Source organism: Bos indicus x Bos taurus, chromosome 7 (genome assembly GCF_003369695.1).
Source record: "Bos indicus x Bos taurus breed Angus x Brahman F1 hybrid chromosome 7, Bos_hybrid_MaternalHap_v2.0, whole genome shotgun sequence".
NCBI lineage: Eukaryota > Metazoa > Chordata > Mammalia > Artiodactyla > Bovidae > Bos > Bos indicus x Bos taurus.
The window spans coordinates 83,990,194-84,009,716 of record NC_040082.1 but is presented as its reverse complement, the minus strand read 5'-3'; the positions used below and the strand labels follow the sequence as shown (position 1 = coordinate 84,009,716).

The 19,523-nt window shown below is 40.8% G+C and overlaps 1 protein-coding gene across 2 annotated transcripts in view; it reads right to left on the bottom strand.

Annotated features, from left to right (window-relative positions):
* The window catches only part of MEGF10 (multiple EGF like domains 10), a 178,648-nt gene that overhangs the window by 63,151 nt on the left and 95,974 nt on the right, over positions 1–19,523 (bottom strand). The gene's annotated exons all lie outside the window — the stretch shown is intronic.

Sequence of the window (19,523 nt, the reverse complement as noted above, 5' to 3'; positions counted from 1 at the left end):
CAATTAAATAAAAGCAATGAGAAAGAATTATTGAACCTAAAGCAGATCAAGAAAGCAATTACCTAAGAACAATCTTCTTTCACAAAATAAGATAAGGTGATGGTTCCAAGATGAGATTTCAGCCTAACTATTATTCATATGAATAGTTTTTTTTTATTGCCTGTGGATATGGACAACACTCCTTTTTCTTTCAGTTTTAATTCTTTCAATCTAAGATCCATTCTTTAAAAAATTACATGGTGTGTTTCTTGAAATCCTCCAAGCTATCTCAGTTGGAAAGGAATCTATCTTGTTCTGAAGGTCCCCCAAAGTAAACAAGTCCTTTGTAACTAGGCCCTGGTTCATCAGTCCTAAGAGTAAGGAAAATCTTCATTCTATGTAAGTCAAAGCCATTATTCTATAATTTGATCCTCCCGTCCCCCCACATCTTTTTCACAGTATAGTCAATCTAGTATAGCATTGTTCTCTATATTATAAATGATTTTACTCCTTAAATGTAAATACATCCTTGATGCCAGTATAGCCCAAATATATACTAAATACTACAACTTCAATACTTTGATGTATTTTTTAAAGGTTTATTCAATTTCACACATTTTCTCTGCTGAATCCTCTCCAAAATGTCCATATTCCTTTCAACTTCTGGGAACTTCATATTAAATTAAAGATCCATTTTTCCTTATGTATAATGGAGAATTAATTAATTGACACAAGAAAACAATGTAGCTAATAAATCTACCTTGATAAGGATATCATGATCATGTTAAAAGAATTAAAACAAACAAACAAAATAACAACTCATGAAGGGTTAGAGTCCTTTCCCCTCACTGTGAAACTGGATTAAGGTGGGCTGGAGCATATACATTTTATAGAGTATATTTTACAATAAGAGGTGAGTGGTAGGAAGAAGCCAAGTACTGAGGGGACAGAACTGGTCTCTCTTCTCCTCATAATTCATTTATTTGCCCACCCCCTTCAACAGCTTCTCTTCCAGCACAGCAGTCAGGCAGATATCAGTTCTATTATGATCAGACAAAAACAAAACTCTTAAGATATCTCCTTGTGGCAGAAACAAGTTTATAGCAGAAATTGATGACTATCAGCATCAATCCATCCACCCATGTAACACAGTAGTCAAGAGACATGAGTTCAATCCCTGGGTTGGGAAGATCCCCTGGAGAAGGAAATGGCAACCCACTCCAGTAATCTTGCTGGAAAATCCCATGGACAGAGGAGGCTGGCGGGCTACAGTCGGGGTCGCAAAGAGTCAGACACGACTGAGCACACACACACATCAGCATCAAAGAAAGGGTTAAAGCATCAAAGAAATATTATCGTGCCGACATGGTTAATTTTCTGGCTGTGTCTAAGCGTTGTGGCATGCTTTGAAGTGACAGCTTCTCCCCTCGGGGTTGTATTTCCCTAAAAAAGCCATTGATACATATGCCTCACAATGTGAATACGAGGCACCAATATGGACTCCGTTGGGAGGAAAATCCACAGACAGAAGTCTACAGAAAAACAGACAGGAAGTAGAGTAAGTAAGATACAGAAGCCTGGCTTGAATGTAGGCGTCACTGCGACTTCCTTTTTTCATTTGTCAGATTTAACTGCTTCAGTACATTCACTGTTAAATGTACCCCAGTGAGTTACACAGTTTATCGCACAAAAGCCAGCTTTCTTCCCTGATTACTACATACACAAGAGTATGTTGAGTGTCCCGACAAGAGGCAGAATTTGTTCCTTATGTTTAGTGCCAAGCTTGGACAATTATCCTGAATTCAACTACTGCATTTGGAAAGACAGTTTGAAGAGGGTGAACTCAAATTATCTGGCATCTTTTAGTTAACATTTCACACAAATTTCAAGGGGCAAATGTTTCACTCCTCAAGAAAAAGGGACTAGGTTGGTTTCTCCCACTGACAACCTTTTTAAAAATATATGTATAACTGAACCACTGTGCTGTACATCAGAAATTAAGACAACATTGTAAATCAATTATACTTCAATAAAATACATTTTTTAAAAAAAACAATGTAGTTAACACGGAAATAGCTTGAATAGCCTAACAGGAAAAGGTAAATGAACAAAATTTCGTTTCCAATTAAAGAAGGGGGTGATGCTTCCTTTACAGCTCCTGGTTTCAGCTCTTATTGTGCTAACAGCTAGGAACAGGCTGTCAGATGCCATGTGCCCAGATTCATGCAGGTATTTCAGGAGACAGCTTACCGAGGGTCTCAGTACAGACAGCTTACTCTAAGAAGCTCTCATAATAAGTTAAACAAATAAAAGGAAATAAAAGGAATTTTAAACTACTATGCAATATCAGAAGTGTACAGTCCATGCTACAAACCCTTAAGGACAACTAGTAGAGCACTGAAGAGAATGGAATTACCCCTGGGCCGTTATGGCTGTAATTTCTAATGACCAGAGGTAGACTCATGGGCTAGGGACTGAAATTGATTCAAGCTGTATCTTTTAAGTACATGCCTTCTGCCAGGCATGGTACTAGACCTTGACTTCAAATAAGAATAATAAAGCTCATGTTTCTACAAGCTTACAGTTTAATGACAAGGTGTCAAGTTAGTAGGCAAGAGCATAAATACCCTGTGATAAGCGGTAAGGTAAGCATATGGACTGGGTACAATGGAAAATGCAAGGATGACATTAACTAGTGTTGGTGAATAGGGAAAGGCTTCCGTAATAAAATGATGTGTAAGATGAGACCTAATGGCATAGTGAATCATATATAGGTAAAGTGCGAAGGATTTGTATGTAGAAAAAGGAGGAACTGCAAGAAGAGGGAGGCTGCAGGCAGTTTTACATTCAGAAAGAATGATACATGCAACAGCCAAAAGGTTTTGAAAAGACAATCATGAATGCTCTCTTGGGGTTCTACACTATTACATCATGGCCCTCATCATCTTTCTTAGCTGTGTGCATAACAAAATGAAGAACAGAAATAAGCAGAGAGGAAGAGATATTAGACATGTCCTCTCCATCAGTCCTCCCCAGCCTGCCACTCAGTCCAGAACCTCTGAGCTTCAGGTACATTCTACAGACCCAATCTGAGATGCTCTCTGAAAAAGGCATTGTGTATTTTCCATGACACTAACTCTGCACTTTAGATCACAGTTTTTATATATGTTTGCCTTTTTTCATATCTCTCAAACTGAATTTCACAGATCTTAAGACACATAGATACCCTTCTGCTGCTGCTGCTAAGTCGCTTCAGTCGTGTCCGACTCTGTGCGACCCCATAGACGGCAGCCCATGAGGCTCCCCGTCCCTGGGATTCTCCAGGCAAGAACACTGGAGTGGGTTGCCATTTCCTTCTCCTTCTACATCTTATCAAATGTCAGCAGAAGGTTTCATACAACCATGTCCTGGCAGTCACCGTGCTGACAATGATAATGAGAAACATTCTGATTCGGAGATGTTGCTGTTGTTGTTCAGTCGCGAAGTCGTGTCTGGCTCTTTGTGACCCCATGGACCGCAACACACCAGGCTTCCCTATCCTTCACTATTTCCCGGAGTTTGCTCAAGTTCATGTCCATTGAGTTGGTGATGCTATCTAAACATCTCATCCTCTGCTCCTTTTGCCTTCAATCTTTCCCAGTATCAGGGTCTTTTCCAATGAGTCAGAGATATTAAGCTGTGAAAAACTGTGCCCCTGAGTCATGAAGTAGTATAATAATGACAATGAGCTTGATCCTCACAGGGAGGATGATAATAACTCCCTTTCTGGGAACACCAGCACTCTATGCAGTACTGTGGGAGTTCAGATACTATATCCAGTTTAGAGATTAGCCTGGGAAAGTGTATCAGAAGCCCCTGACTCATAAATTCATCTTTGTGGATTTTTCCAAAGGAAACAAACATAAGTATATAAAGACAACATCAATTCACAATAGTTAACCATTAATAATGTTTACAAATTGTGCCACCGATACTGTTGAAAGCACCTGAGACAGATGAACGACCACAGTGTCCCTATGAAGCAGGGACTACAGTCACCCTTATTTTATTGAAAAAACTGATAACAGCTGATATGCTTAAAGTCATACAGGTTAAAAGGAGTGAAGAACAGATCTCTTGTCTGTTTTCCAAACCACAATATTCTACCCTCTCCAAAGCTATAAGGATGTTTTTATAATAATAACAAAATTAGAAACAACCTAATTTTCTAGAAATAGAAGACTGGTAAAAAAAAAATTGGTATAATCATGCAATGGAATACCATGCATCAATTGAAAGTGATATTGTAGAAGAATACTTAGTGAACTTGAAAAGTGAAAGTGAAAATTGCTCAGTTGTGTCTGACTCTTTGAGACCCCATGGATTATACAGTCCATGGAATTCCCCGTGCCAAAATACTGGAGTGGGTAGCCTTTCCCTTCTCCAGGGGATCTTCACAACCCAGGGATCAAACCCAAGTCTCCACATTGCAGGTGGATTCTTTACCAGCTGAGCCACAAGTGAAGTCCCAGTGAACTTGAAATGTTTGTAAATATCATAACTGTAAAAAGTAGACTAAAAATATGTATCACATGATTCAACTTTAGCAACAGACTAGAATCAACTACATGAAAAGCTAAAAGCTAAGTCGCTTCAGTCGTGTCCGACTCTGTGCGACCCCATGGATGGCAGCCCGCCAGGCTCCTCCATCCCTGGGATTCTCCAGGCAAGAACACTGGAGTGGGTTGCCATATCCTTCTCCAATGCATGAAAGTGAAAAGTGAAAGTGAAACTGTCATTAATTTAGGTTATAAATGACCTCACGTCAGCAACTGTATGTGACTGACCCTAATGTGCAGGGGAGAGAGGAGAAGAGAGAAAATGAAAGAGACACAGAGACAGATACTGAAAAGCTCTGTGGTCATATGGGACCACTTGGTTATTCTGGATCTTAAGATTGTGTGATTTTTCTCTAATTCATCTGAATTAACTAGATTTTCTAAATTCTCTGCAATTGAATGTATCCTTCTGGTGGGAGGAGAAAAGCAAGCGAAAAGTTATGTTTTTAAATAGTTGGATCTGCTAAGCATTTGTATTGTGTCATGCTCTATGCTCCATGCTTTACCCACCTCCCTCTAGTCCTTACAGCACCAACAAAGTGGTATAATTACCACCTTTAGCACACAGAGGATATTTAGGATGAGAACATTTAGGTAAAACATCCAAAAACACTCAGCTGTGGCATCAGTATCCAAACCCAAGGTTGTCCACAAACAAAAGTCCAGACGCTTTTCACAAGGCCATTCTGCTCCTGAGGCAGTGAAATTAAGTATTTTGGTTAAACATAATACCTCACAATGATGTGTTTCATCTAATATGATCCATTAAGATGGAGCAGCCAATGATAAGACCTTCCACTGAGCAAGCTTATAGGGTCAGCCAGTGACTCAACAATGAGGGGCACTGAAAATAGGAAAATATCTCAGTAGTGAAAACATAGGGTGTTTCTCAAAGAGAAAATAAAATGAAGGGGATGGTCAGATCTGAAGAGCTTCTGTAAGTTGAAAATGATTCTCTGCAAACAAAAGAGCCAGTGAGCTCACTGTGAAAACAATACTGATGCCATTAGCTGAGTACTCTGACTGGAAAACTAGGTCCACACAGTACGTGGTACGTGGCTGCTCTCAAGATGCAGGTGGTGAGTGAGTGAAAGAGCACACACAGAACAGGGTAACTAACTAGGACAAGCAGAGAAACCTGCAAAACCATCATCACAATTCTAGGTACATTCTCTCCTCCTAACCTACTTCAGGTCCATCTAGTCAAGGCTATGGTTTTTCCAGTGGTCACGTATGAATGTGAGAGTTGGACTGTGAAGAAAGCTGAGCACCGAAGAATTGATGCTTTTGAACTGTGGTGTTGGAGAAGACTCTTGAGAGTCTCTTGGACTGCAAGGAAATCCACATAGTCCATCCTAAAGATCAGTCCTGGTTGTTCATTGGAGGGACTGATGCTGAGGCTAAAGCTCCAGTACTTTGGCCACCTCATGCGAAGAGTTGACTCATTGGAAAAGACCCTGATGCTGGGAGGGATTGGGGGCAGGAGAAGGAGGGGACAACGGAGGATGAGAGGGCTGGACGGCATCACCAACTCGATGGACATGAGTTTGAGTGAACTCTGGTAGTTGGTGATGGACAGGGAGGCCTGGCGTGCTGCGATTCATGGGGTCACAGAGTCGGACACGACTGAGCAACTGAACTGAACCTACTTCAAACCCTTAGTTTAGCTTTCCATGCAAAAAACAGGGAAAGAGAGAAGAGATTTCAAGATGCATTGAGTTTTGAAGATATGTCAGCATATGCAGCTATTTCATTTTATCGTCATAATAACTCAATGAGCTAGGTATAATTATTCCAACATACCATGTGAAAAATGGACTTAGATGATAATTTGCTCAAAGTCACTTAGCGTTCAAGTAGCAAAAGCAAGAGTTCAACCCAAACCCAGCAAGGCCTCCCAAGCTGTGATCTTGCACATGCCCTGCAGACCATCCCATGTCACCAACACAATTACAGGACCTGCTACCAGTGCACGTTACTGGCTTTTGCCAGCTTTTCAAGGGGGAACAGTGTAGAACCAAAGGCACACAGGTGTTTTGAGATGTAATACTTGTTTGCCTAAATGACAGTTCCCAGGTTCCAAAGTGTTAGTAGCAGGCTCATCAGAACCATTTGATAAGGAATGTTCCAACATGTCCACAGCCACACACGTATTGACAAAACCAAGGCCGCAGGAAAAAATCTTTGAACAAATGAGAGATGGTTTAGTAAATCTCTTGTTTTTGTATAGACCAAGAATAAAGAAAGGAGAACAATTAGAGATACAGAGACATACTAAATGGAGAGAGACTCCTGGAGGAAGGATCAAGGGCACATTACTATACTGCCTTACCCAAAGGACTCCCTCATCAGGGGGAAAAAAAAGGATGAAATCATTTTTCCCTGAGAGAAAAGAGTAATGTTTACCATCACATTCACCTTGTTATAAAATTCATCAATCACTTAGCTGGGGTACAATCACTTAACACTGGACAGGCCTGGACCTTCACGGGGACACTGCAACTTCTTAGCCATGAAATTTGAACAAGTTTCTGACTTTTATTATACTTAATTTTCTGTCAAATGGGGATGGTGAAACATACTAATTACATCTAAAATACTTGTTGGTATGTGTGACACAGCATAGATCTGGTGGCAGCAGCAATTTTATTCTGTGGTTGGCTCAGTGAAATGTCCCAACCCTGAAAAAAACATCCTCCAGCTGTATATGAGGCCGGAATAACAGGCCTGTCGTTGGTTTGTATTATTTGTTTGTCTTGCATGAATCATTCATGCCAAAAAGGACAAGTTGGTTCTCACAATGTGAATTCCAAAAAACAACTTGCCCAGTAACTCCATAAAGTAAAAAATAAGCCCTGGTATCCCTCTTTTCATCCACTTTTTTTTTTTTTTAATAAAGCTAATTGGAAAAAGCTCAGGCCTGGGATGAAACCCAGTGTTAATTTACATCCTATTCTTAATTGTCAATTAAAAACTGGATTTAGAAATTTCTCATTTGCTGATGATTAATGTGTCCAGAGGTGCAGGCTCATAAATGGAGCTCAGAAATGTAAAAGGATAAACTTAGAAACAAATATGTGAACTTCTTAGAAATCATCCTCTTGGAGTAAAGAGGTAGATGGTGATAAATAGAATCTGGAGGATCTGCCATATTAGAAGGTGTCAATCCCAGGACTTGATTTTTTCCCAGCTTATCTACATCCACCAAGACCACAGAAACAGCCTTGAGACACATATTGAAGTATAATATACTTTCTTAAAACAATTGGTTCTGAATGATAGAGAACAACAAAAGGGCTCAATTCTGTGTACTTGTGTTATGCTATGCTATGCTAAGTCACTTCAGTCGTGTCTGACTCTGTGTGACCCCATAGACGGCAGCCCACCAGGCTTCCCCGTCCCTGGGATTCTCCAGGCAAGAACATTGGAGTGGGTTGCCATTTCCTTCTCCAATGCATGAAAGTGAAAAGAGAAAGTGAAATAGGGCTAAACAAACCTTAGATGAACTAAGTAGTCCATTTTTTATTCTGTGTTTTTCTTTTGTCTTAGTTTAATACTTTTGGAATCAAAGAAGTAAAATTGTGGAATTACCTGGAGTTCAAGAACCTTGTGGATACATCTCTGCTGCTGCTGCTGTCATTTCAGTCATGTCCAACTCTGTGCGACCCATCTCTACCAGACACTTAACACGGGATAATGTATTGAATCTTAGAACTCATGTTTATCATAGGGAAAGTGACGTCAGTTTATAATACATAACTACCCTCACCAGGGTTGCTGTTTGAAGTAACTATAAGTGCCCTTAACATCTAAATGTCAAGCATCTATTAGGTTATATCAGTCAGCTATACGGACTTAAAAATATATTTTTACATGGAGTTTCAGTGTGATGTTCTCCATTGACTTTAAGCACAGGATAATCTGTGATTATTAGAGAAATTAGCAGGAAAGAAAATTCAGCCTTTCGTAGTCTCATATGTAAACAAAGCACCAATAAGTCATTTTCAAGAAAGCGTCTCTATAGAGTGAGTAGCTTTTAGAAGAGACCAAAATAATTTTCTGCTGTCTCAAAGGATAGAAAAACACGATTCTTCCTGAAACATATACCCTTTCTTCCCAAGCTGTGGTTCCCTCGGGGTCTTTTATCTCCCTATGATTTCATTCCTTGTGCCTCGGGCTAACAAGGCTATGCTGTGTCATTCCCTTTTGTTAATGTAGAAGAAAAGATCCTCATTCAAAACATCAAGTGCTTTAAAAATAAAACAAGTTTGTAAAGCTTCTCCATCCATGAAGAAGAACAATAAAAATGTATTTTCCAGATCCTCTGAAAGCACTAAAACCTCACGTCCTTCACATGTCAAAAAGCCGGCTGGAGAGCTGACAGCGTGCCAGCAATCGCTGTTGACAGCCACCCAGTGCTGTTTATATTAATATTATTCAGTGGCTGAGAGAGAACCTTTATTCTTCTTCTTCAAAAAAAATGTTTATTAAATGAAGTTTGGAAGCATGAACTGTCATTTTTTGACTACAGTGGATGCTTATCCCAAGCGATGAACCAGGGAAAAAGGTGTGAAATGTTTATTCTTTAATGTGTCTAAATATAAATGCTGATGTCTCTCAATGAGAGCATATTGATGACTCTATTCATGGTACAGGAAAATCTCCAGGATATACATTGTAGGCTTGGATTTGTAAGGGATTTGGGGGGATTACGTTTATATTCACTGAAGTCAAAAGCATAATAACCACCTCGGGAGCCATTACAGGATATTTTGCTTTATAAAGTCTTGCCATAGTTTTGCTCTTTTGCTCATTCATTCTTTCCTAAGTTCTTTTTGTTGAGCACTTACTATTGCTCCTAAGACCTGTCCTATAGCTTTCTTTATCTACTGGAAGAGACTGGCCCACAGTGAGACTTATCAGAAAAGAACATGCTAATATTATAAGCCTTGCTTTGGTGTTGGAGAAGACTCTTGAGAGTCCCTTGGACAGCAAGGAGATCAAACCAGTCCATCCTAAAAGAAATCAACCCTGAATATTCACTGGAAGGACTGATGCTGAAGCTGAAGTTCCAATACTTTGGCCATCTGATGCGAAGAGCCAACTCATTGGAAAGGACCCTGATACTGGGAAAGATTGAGGGCAGGAGGAGAAGGGGACAACAGAGGATGAGATGATTGGATGGCATCCCTGACTCAATGGACATGAGTTTGAGCAAACTCCTGGAGATGGTGAAGGACAGGGAAGCCTGGCAGACTGAAATCCATGGGGACACAGAGTCAGACACGACTGAGTAGTTAAACAACAATAAGCCTTGCAGTGCACAGGATGCTTGAGGAACACAGAAGCCTTCAATCCATTGCCTTATATCTAGAGGCCTTATATCCTCTGGGCAGAGGACAGCAAGAACGGCAGAAGGCTCCCAGAGGAGGAGGGCTGGAGGTGAGTACCGAAGGATATGTACTCAGGACTACCACTGTGCAAATACTTATTACCTCCATCATAGATGTGGGAGTCTAAAAGGCCTTAAATAATCTGCTTAAACTGCAACAGTAAGGAAAGTTCAGTTCAGTTCAGTCGCTCAGTTGTGTCCGACTCTGCGACCCCATGAATCGCAGCATGCCAGGCCTCCCTGTCCATCACCAACTCCCGGAGTTCACTCAGACTCACGTCCATCGAGTCAGTGATGCCATCCAGCCATCTCATCCTCTGTCGTCCCCTTCTCCTCTTGCCCCCAATCCCTCCCAGCACTGAAATCACTGGAGCCTGAGCTCGGTGATTTCGAAGGAAGGCAGGACCTCAGGTCATGCCCTTTTCTAGAAGACACTGGACCACTTCCTCCTTGACTCCTTTTGCCTATGTATTTGTAGATGGACTTCTAATCCTATTAAACTGAAAACGTTTGAAAAAAGAGGTAGAACCTTACTCATCCCTCGAATCTCCTATTTATATCCATTACTGCTCCTGAAACATTTATGCCTTCATTCTTTCCTTCCACAAATATTTACTGAGAATCATTGGGTACCCAGAACTATGCTAGACATTAGGTGAATAAATTAGCTAGGCAGCAGTGAAGAAAACAGACAAAATTCATGTTTCTATGGGCCTCATATCCTGGAGGGAGATACAGACCAAAAAAAGAAGTGAACAAATGAAATATTTTCAAATAGTGCCACAAAAAATTAAAAAGAAGATGTAATAGATAGGTATGGGGGAATATTCTTTATATAGAGTCAGGGAAAGCCACTCCTGGTGGCGACACTTAGTAAGTCCACTGGCCTTAAGAAGCCAGCCACGCAAAGTTCCAAGGAGGAGAGCATTTTCGTCAGAGAAAACATCAAGTGCAAACGCAAAAATGGAACTACTGTGTTCCAGGAAAAACAGGCAGAGGCTAAGCAGTGTGGTACCCCGAGTGATTGGTGGGATGAGAAGGGGGCAGGAAGGTATGGATGGACAGATCAAACAGGGCTTGGTGGACTACATCAGGGCTTTGGCATTTATTCTAACAATAATGGGAAATACTGAGGAGTTTGCAGAAGGGGAGCAGCATGTTCTGAAGTACATTTTGACAAGATTACTCTGGTCTCAGAAGAGAGAACTGACCCCAATGGGGCTTGAGTAGATGCAACAGTAGGGACACTATAGTGATCACAGTTAAGAGAGGATGGTGGCTTGGATTTGAATAGCACCAGGAAAGAGTAGCAAAAGGTTAGATTTTTGAGGTTGAACCAGGATTTTCTGATAAACAGATATACAGGGCAATTACTCGAAGCTAAAAAAAAAAAAACACAGGAAAAAAATCAATAAATGATGTGTAGTGGAGTTAAATAAAATGACAGTCCAGCCTTGTATTTACAGCTTATGAACTGACTAGCGCAGGTAACATAAACATCTATAGTGTTCTCAGGACGCCCAGAGCAATACAAACCAGACATGAATTCATCTGGTAAGGACATTCATGGTCAGAGGTTGGGAGAAAAACAACACCAGAGGCTCTGTCTGGGGAGCCTCTTGGCAAGCAACTGTGAAGGAAGAGAGGCTCCTGCTCAAGGAGGGTGTGGCCTGCAGGGCAAAATGTGTGTGCGCACGGGCGCTTTGTCATGTCCGACTCTGAGACCCCATGGACTGCAGTCCACCAGGCTCCTCTGTCCATGGGACTTTCGATGCAAGGAATACTAGAGTGTGTTGCCATTTTCCTTCTCCAGGGGATCGTCCCAACTCAGGGATCGAACTCAAATCTCTGGTATCTCCTGCACTGGCTGGTGGATTCTTTACCACTGAGTGCGTCACCTAGAAATGAGATATCCACAAAGAGCCGCTCCATCTATTCTCTAGTCCACAGACTGGATTGATTCCAAGTCTGGTGGGAGGCACATTTGTCACACAAGGAATTGTTAAGTAAGTAGGACTTCTCTGGTGGTTCAAATGGTAAACAATCTGCCTGCAGTGCAGGAGACCCAGGTTCGATCCCTGGGTTGGGAAGATCCACTGGAGAAGGGAATGGCAACCCACTCTGGTATTCTTGCCTGGAGAATCCCCATGGACAGAGGAGCCTAGCAGGCTACTGTTCATAGGTTCGCAGAGTTGGACAGGACTGAGTGACTAACACGTTCACATCATTTATTGAGCCGTTATCATGCTGCCAGGAACAGTGCTGAGTGCTGAGTACTCAGCAGGTATTGTATCATTTAATTTTCACAAGTATATGACATAGATACTTTGAAACTTCTTTTAAGCTTAGCAAAGTGAGGCATCGAAACAGTACAGAATTGAGAACCATGAAGTCTACTGCCGTTCAGTTCCAAAAGGGAGTTGGGTGAGTAGAAGTGGAAGAGATTGTCTGCCTCTCCAAAGAGGAACCAACAACAGCTCAGATTTCAGACTTTCACAAAGGCAAAATCAGCAGTTTCTATGTGTGATAATTCACGCAGTCCATCATTGAAATTGCTTTCATGTAGCTCTGATGAAACATTCATTCTGAGCTCAGTCTTTCCCACCTACCATCAATGTCTGGCCCCCAGGCCAGTGAACCCAAATGATCCACTCTTATTCCTGCTGCTCCATCAACTTGATTTCTAAAGCAATTCTGACAGTGCAATGGGGATGTTAACAACTTGCCACAAGGATTGGGCTCCAGTATCTTCTCTCCCCAGACAACATCGATCCTCCATTGTATCTAGTCAATAGACCTTCACATCAACAGACCTTGCTGGCAAACAAGTCAGCTTTTTGTGCCTTACAATTTCTGGTTTGTAATATCTTTCAAATGGATTCCCCCATTCGAATATCCTGCAGGCAAATTCTTATTACTTACTCCAAGCAGCACAGCACGTTTGCTTTATCTAAAAGGTTATCTGTGTTATTAAAGCTGTATTGGAAATGTTTGGGCAAATTTGGCCTCCTAGGCATGTTTTCACTAATTCTAAGTACATTTAACCAGAAATGCTATTGATGACTAAATAAACCTCAGTTTGGATATTTTAGATGAAAATTAATTTCCATTTTTTGCTTCTACTTGGTACTAGTGTCAAAAGTCTGGGGAACAAGCATTTGAGAACTATTTGCTGGCTGCTGGCTGACTTAGGATATGTGTCTCTGTGTGTTTCTGGATATGCCCTCTTACCAGAGGAGAAATAAATTTCACTATAGACCTTTAGAAAATCACAAATAGAATTATATGGGCTGAGAGAACAAATGTGTTATTGCTACTCATACAAAAGGTTTAAAGGGTTTCTGAAACAAAGAAAGGTCTTGGGGGTTGCAGACACATATTTATGAGAGTAAATCACACACAAAATCATACGTTTGAAAGGGAAGATACATATAATCTGGTCCAACATCCTTAATGTTACAAATGAGGAAATTACAAATTACTAAGGCATCCAACCAAATTGGTGTCGTTTTAATGCCATGTTTGTACATGCTCCACATCTCTCAGGAACTTCCCTTCGCTATTTTGTCTGGTGGTGTCAGTCCTGCCTCCTGCTGTCATTCCCCTCGGCATCCCTGACCTCGTCAGCTTCATGAAACCTCCTTTCCCACTTCAGAAGGCACCATACCCTTGCGGTTAAAATTACTGGCTCTGAATGAGATGCAAGTCCAGCTCCATTCTTTACCAGAAGTATAAACGTAGGCCAGACACTTAACTTTTCTGTGCCTCCATTTTCTCATCTGTAAAATAGGAACAAGAATCGTAACTCTCTCATCCTGTTGAGCATTGAATGAGGTTATTTCCTATAAAGCCCTTGCAATAATGCTTGGCACATAGGAAGCACCCGTTAATGATGATGCTGTCATCATTAACGTGTCTAACTTCTGCTCCTCTTGGTATCAGCAGGTCATCTCTTCTCTAGTTCACCAAAAGAAGAAAGGTCATCAAATATGAATTCGCTCAGATCCTCCTCCCCACTGCCTATGAGCTCCTGAGCCCAGAAACCTATCCACATGCTGCCAGCTACTCTTTCCTCCCTCACTCTGCTGGGAACCGGAAATACTTTGTACTTCAATCCTTCCATCAGAGTCAGGATGCCATCTGTCTTCTCAGGAGCCATGTTCCCTCATTTAAATGACCTCTCAATTAAACCTCCAGACTTTCCCTCTCTTACTACCCTCTCAGCCTCTTTAACCTTCAAACACAATCAAAAGCAAACAAACACTCACAAAACTTGCTCTTGAGCTTGCATCTGTCTTTTACTAACTCCCTGTCTCTTTGCTCCTTCTTGTTGACCTTCCAGCTAAGCTTTCGGAAGATGAGTCTATGGCTTTAGCATCTTTGCATCACCCGTCACCACACAGCAGTCTGATTTCTGTTTCCAGCACTACATCAGGTCCTTCTTTTTAGTCCACCCGGAACATCTCTCACTGCTCTACCCAGCACCATTTCTGGCTCCTTCCATCCACCTCTTCTCCTGAGGCTGTTCTCTTCCCCAGGACAAGACACTTACATGTCTGTCTACTTTCCTACGGGCTTCGATCTCTGTGGGTCCAGCAACTGCCAATGGTTTCTCTATCCCCAGCATCCAGCACAGTTCCTTGCACACGTAATCAACGAAAAAGTTCACATCATGAACACATGAATGACCTTCTCAGAGTCACACATTCAATCTCGTTAAATGCAACAAACATTCACTGTGCTCCAGTCACATGACAGCAGAGTGGAGGCTAAAGAGATTAATAATACACAGACCCTACCCTCCAGGAGTTATCATCCAGTGAGAGAAGAGAAATCCAGGATTGACGAACAGACCCAAGATATTGATGGGGTAGGAACAGAGAGAGAACAGGAAAGAGGAGGAAAGAAAGAAGTGGCGGTAAGATAGATTAACATCATATAGGCTAGGGTACACATCAGGATGCCAATAAACATAAAATATGTATATGCTTTTTTAAAAAAATCATTTAATCAAATTTAAAAAGAAGCAATATGCCTAAGTCTAGTTGAATAAATCATGATTTCACTCCAAGCAAACAAACTCTGCTCAGTTCTCACATACCTGGTGTTTCATACAGAGGATACATTGAGACTCAGAAACTCTGACCATATACTACATATAGGAATCTGTCCATCTGCTGACAAGGTGAACAGTCATACTAAATCTCCAAAGGCGGCCTTTGTAAACTTGTGCTTGGGAAGGTAACTGTCAGACTTAATCTCCCATGTATATATCCAGAAGGAAAAAATATACAAGACAGATAGTTGTGTGTGACAGTTATCAATTTCTTTATTTAAACTCATAATGTAAATTAAAGGAGCTATTCTTCTGGTTGGAATGACTTATCCCAATCATCAACAGGAATTGGGTTGCGGCTACATAGTGGGAGAAAGCTGAACTCTGTCTGGAACCCAAGGGATTCGGTGGGGCACCTCTTGGAACTCACATGCCGAGTCGTAAAGCTTAATGGAAAGGTCAATGACCAAAAAAAGGCAGGACAACTGAGAATTCAGGAGTGGAGGTTTGAGTCATTCCTCCAGGCAAAGAACCCTAAGCAGCTGAGGTCTGGGCTGAGAAGGGAGATACCTGAAATGGGGAAGAAAGAGTCCATACACACAAGTACAGCCTGTGAGTCATTACAGAAAAGAGTTCTCTTTGCTTGTGACATCTACAGGTTTATTTGTAGAAGCTATTTTTTCTTCTGCTTCTTTGTATTTTATCTTATATAAAATAAAAGTTGTTGGAAGGTAATTTTACTATCTAGGTAACAAAATATTTGACTTCCTTGGTGGCTCAGGAATAAAGAACTTGCCTGCCAATGTAGGAGACGTGGGTTTGATCCCTGGGTTAGGAAGATCCCCTGGAGATGAAAATGGCAATCCATTCTAGTATTCCTGCCTGGGAAATCCCATGGACAGAGGAGCCTGGCAGGCTACAGTCCATGGGGTTTCAAAAGAGTCGGACATAGCAACTAAACTACAGCAACAACAAAATATTCAGTGTAACTTCATAAGAGTTTCAGGAAAATTTAACATAACCAGCACAGGATACTACAACTGTTGGTACCTGCATCTCTTTATTTTGAGAAAAGAGCAAACAGCATCCTAACTTGTAAGATGGCAGGCTGTGTTTTATTAGATGGAAATGCTGAGTTGCTTTGTTTATCTGCAAGAATTCAAATGCATATAGAAAGGTGTACAGGAGACCTAAGGACCCAAAGGAGTAGATTGGAGGTACTTTATTGCCTCTCAGTGCTAAAGTTATCCTCCATTTTTATCTACAAAATGGATATGGGCTGTGTAAATAGCCTTCCTTGCCAGCTGGCTGACTGTTAAGCACTTTCCTAGGGTGCTCAGAGACTGCAAGAGGAAGGCGTTTCCCGTTGTGTTTCTAGTGTGCCAGCTCAGCTGACTCCTGAAGTGCCTGCTCCTCCAGCATGGGCAACTTCTTCAACATTCAGCTCCTACAGTGCACTGTGACGAGCAGCACCTATTAGCTAGCAACATCCCGGGCACCTCCCTTGGGCTAGCAGTAACAGAGTGTTTCTGATAAGACATGTCTCCAGAACAGCTTTCCCAAGCATCCTGTAGAACAGATTTCTAGCAAGTTCCAGACAGCAGATTTCCAGCAAGTCCCATGAGGAGTAAACCACAGCAGCCTCTGCCATTCAGTAGGCTGTGGCTGTGTTCTCATAAGGTCTGTACCATACCCCTACTGGGGCTTCCTCTTTGCGTGAAAGTTCCATCTCAGCCCTCGGAGTATGGGTGTTCCTTATATTTGCCATTCTTGTATTCCTTTCAGTGTTGTCTACTTCCTACTAGCCAATGCCCACAACAATTTCTTGTTACAGCTAATAATTCTTTTTAATAAACCTTTCATGCTCAAGTTACAATATTTTCCAGGAGCAAAAAGCACCTCCAGTATCCAGATCTTGGTTTCTAAATACAATTCTTTAATGGCTCATTCTAGGACTGAAGTAGGAAAAACACAAAGTGAGACTGGAGAATCCGACAGTAGCAGAAAGTAAGGAAGTGCTCAAAAGACAGAACAAAACATAAGAGCCAAACAAAAGGACCAGGGCGTGTCAAAAGGACACAGAAGCCACCTAAAACAACGCCCGATTGCCAAATCTAGAGCAATTTAAGCAACGAAACAATATATTGATTTTTCATATAAATATATATAAGCCCACACTGATATAAATGACTGACTAAATGGGAGAGAATAAATAAATCTTCTTTGCAGATGAATTCCAAATAACATACATAGACAATCTCTCCTCCCAAAACCATGGAGCTTAATCCCTACCATTCACCCTTGAGGGTAGACTAGACTTAGTGACTTATTTCTGGAGAATAGAAATGGGAAAGAGAAAAATAATAACTTTATGTAGAGAAATCTGGCAAACACTACACATCACTAAATGATGAAGGTTAACCGAGTGATGACATCATCGATGTCATGTGAATATCATCATACCCCTGGTAGAATGTCATGAGGTGGGTACTTCAACTGTGTGGTATTCTTTTAAAAACTTGTACCCCTAGTCTAGTCATGAGGAAAACACAAACTGAGAGACATTCTGCAGGATACCTGGCTAGTTGTTGTCAAGGTAATGAAAAACAAAGGCTGAGTAATTGTCACAGACCAGAGAGGGCTGGAGAGACGTGACAATGCAGTATAGTGACCAGGACTGGATCTTGGAAAAGAAAGAGGACTTTAATAAAAAAAAATAATAATAATGAAATTCAAACAAAGTCTAGAGTTTAACAGCAATATACTAGTAGTGAACTAACTAGTAGTGCATTCAGGTCAATTTCTTTTGGCAATTAGTTTTGCCAAGCTAATGCTAACTTAAAATGTTAAAGGGAAAACCAGGTGTGGGTATGTGGAAACCCTCTACTATCTTGTAACTTTACTAAAATTGTTCCAAAATGAAAGGTTTAGTTGAAAAAATTATTGCAATTTCTGTCTCCTGATTGGACCCTGACTAATACAAGGAACTGATCTAACTAAAAAAGAAATAATTTTCTCAATCTAACATATAGTATCAAATATATGAATAATGATAACCAGAGAGGAGGGTACAGAGAGAGAAAAATCCTTGGGACCTAGGTCATTTTAACTCTGCTACTTAATAGGTTACTAGAGTATGCATTTGCTTCAAGAATTATTTGGCTGAATGATACTGGATGCTTGGGGCTGGTGCACTGGGACGACCCAGAGGGATGGTATGGGGAGGGAGGAGGGAGGAGGGTTCAGGATGGGGAACACATGTATACCTGTGGCGGATTCATGTTGATATATGGCAAAACCAATACAATATTGTAGAGTTAAAAAATAAAATAAAATAAATATATATATATATATATATATATATATAAAAAAAGAATTATTTGGCTGAGAGTATTAAATCACACACCTCCTAATGAGGCATATTAGGGTAACAACTACAGACAAAACCCAGGTAACAAAATTCAGTGCTCTGACTCAGAACAGAATGTAGGTGCTTAAAAAAGGTGTCAGAAATGTTTTCTCAGATATCTGTCCATGTTTATTGATGCTTCTGTTCATGATAATACCAAAACATGAGCTGTGGAGAATAAACTAAAAGTCACCTCAGTATCTTCACCCAGAATTGAAAGAACATGTATTTCTTTCTAGAAGAATTCTAGAGGCTTCATTAAAAAGTTGGTCAATTCCAAAATAAAGCAACAGTTGTTTCTAGAAGGCCTAAATCAGTTCTAGAGGGTCTCAAACCCATGTTGGCTTTCCTTTCATTTATATACACTTCAGCCTGATCTCTTAGTACGAGGCAAGCTGCAGCTTTTAGGGGACAAAGTGTGACTATGACTAAAATTATTCCAAAACTTTCCCCCTGAAATTAGTAATAACAAATCTCATTTTTCAGAAGAAGAATACAGCCACTCTTCTCTTTCTCAATGGTTTATACAATAATGTTATTTTTCTTCTAAATGTGTAGGCACAACTGATCTTTAAGCAGGAAAAGCCAGTGAAAGCAACATTGCATTTGAGGTCAGTTGGCCAAAAAAATGGACATGAGCCAGATCCCACATCCTAAACATTTTGCCTCAGCAGTATGAACAAAATGCCCACTCTCCTCCTGATCTCCAGCAGAAGCCAAACTAAACCCTGCAAGACAGTTACCCATTGGAATGGGAACCCTGTCAGGGACAGAGACACATGCACACAGACTCCCTAAGACACAATAAAAAGACTCTCTCATATGGAATGTTCTGTGCACAGATAGCACAGGAGATTGATGCTGTTTTAGAGACAGCCAGGAAATCATAGGCCTAAAACAAAGTAGTTCTAACAAGATAAAGAATAACGTCCCCAATTCCAAAGGGAAGCAAGTAAAAATTCCTAAAACCAGCTTATCTATTATACACAGCCTGATGTTCTTTTTGCCTGGTTTCAGAAATTCTTTGGTGGCAACGAGGACAAATCTGTGTTTGTCATGAGAGCTTGGTAATTTGAAAACTATTATTCC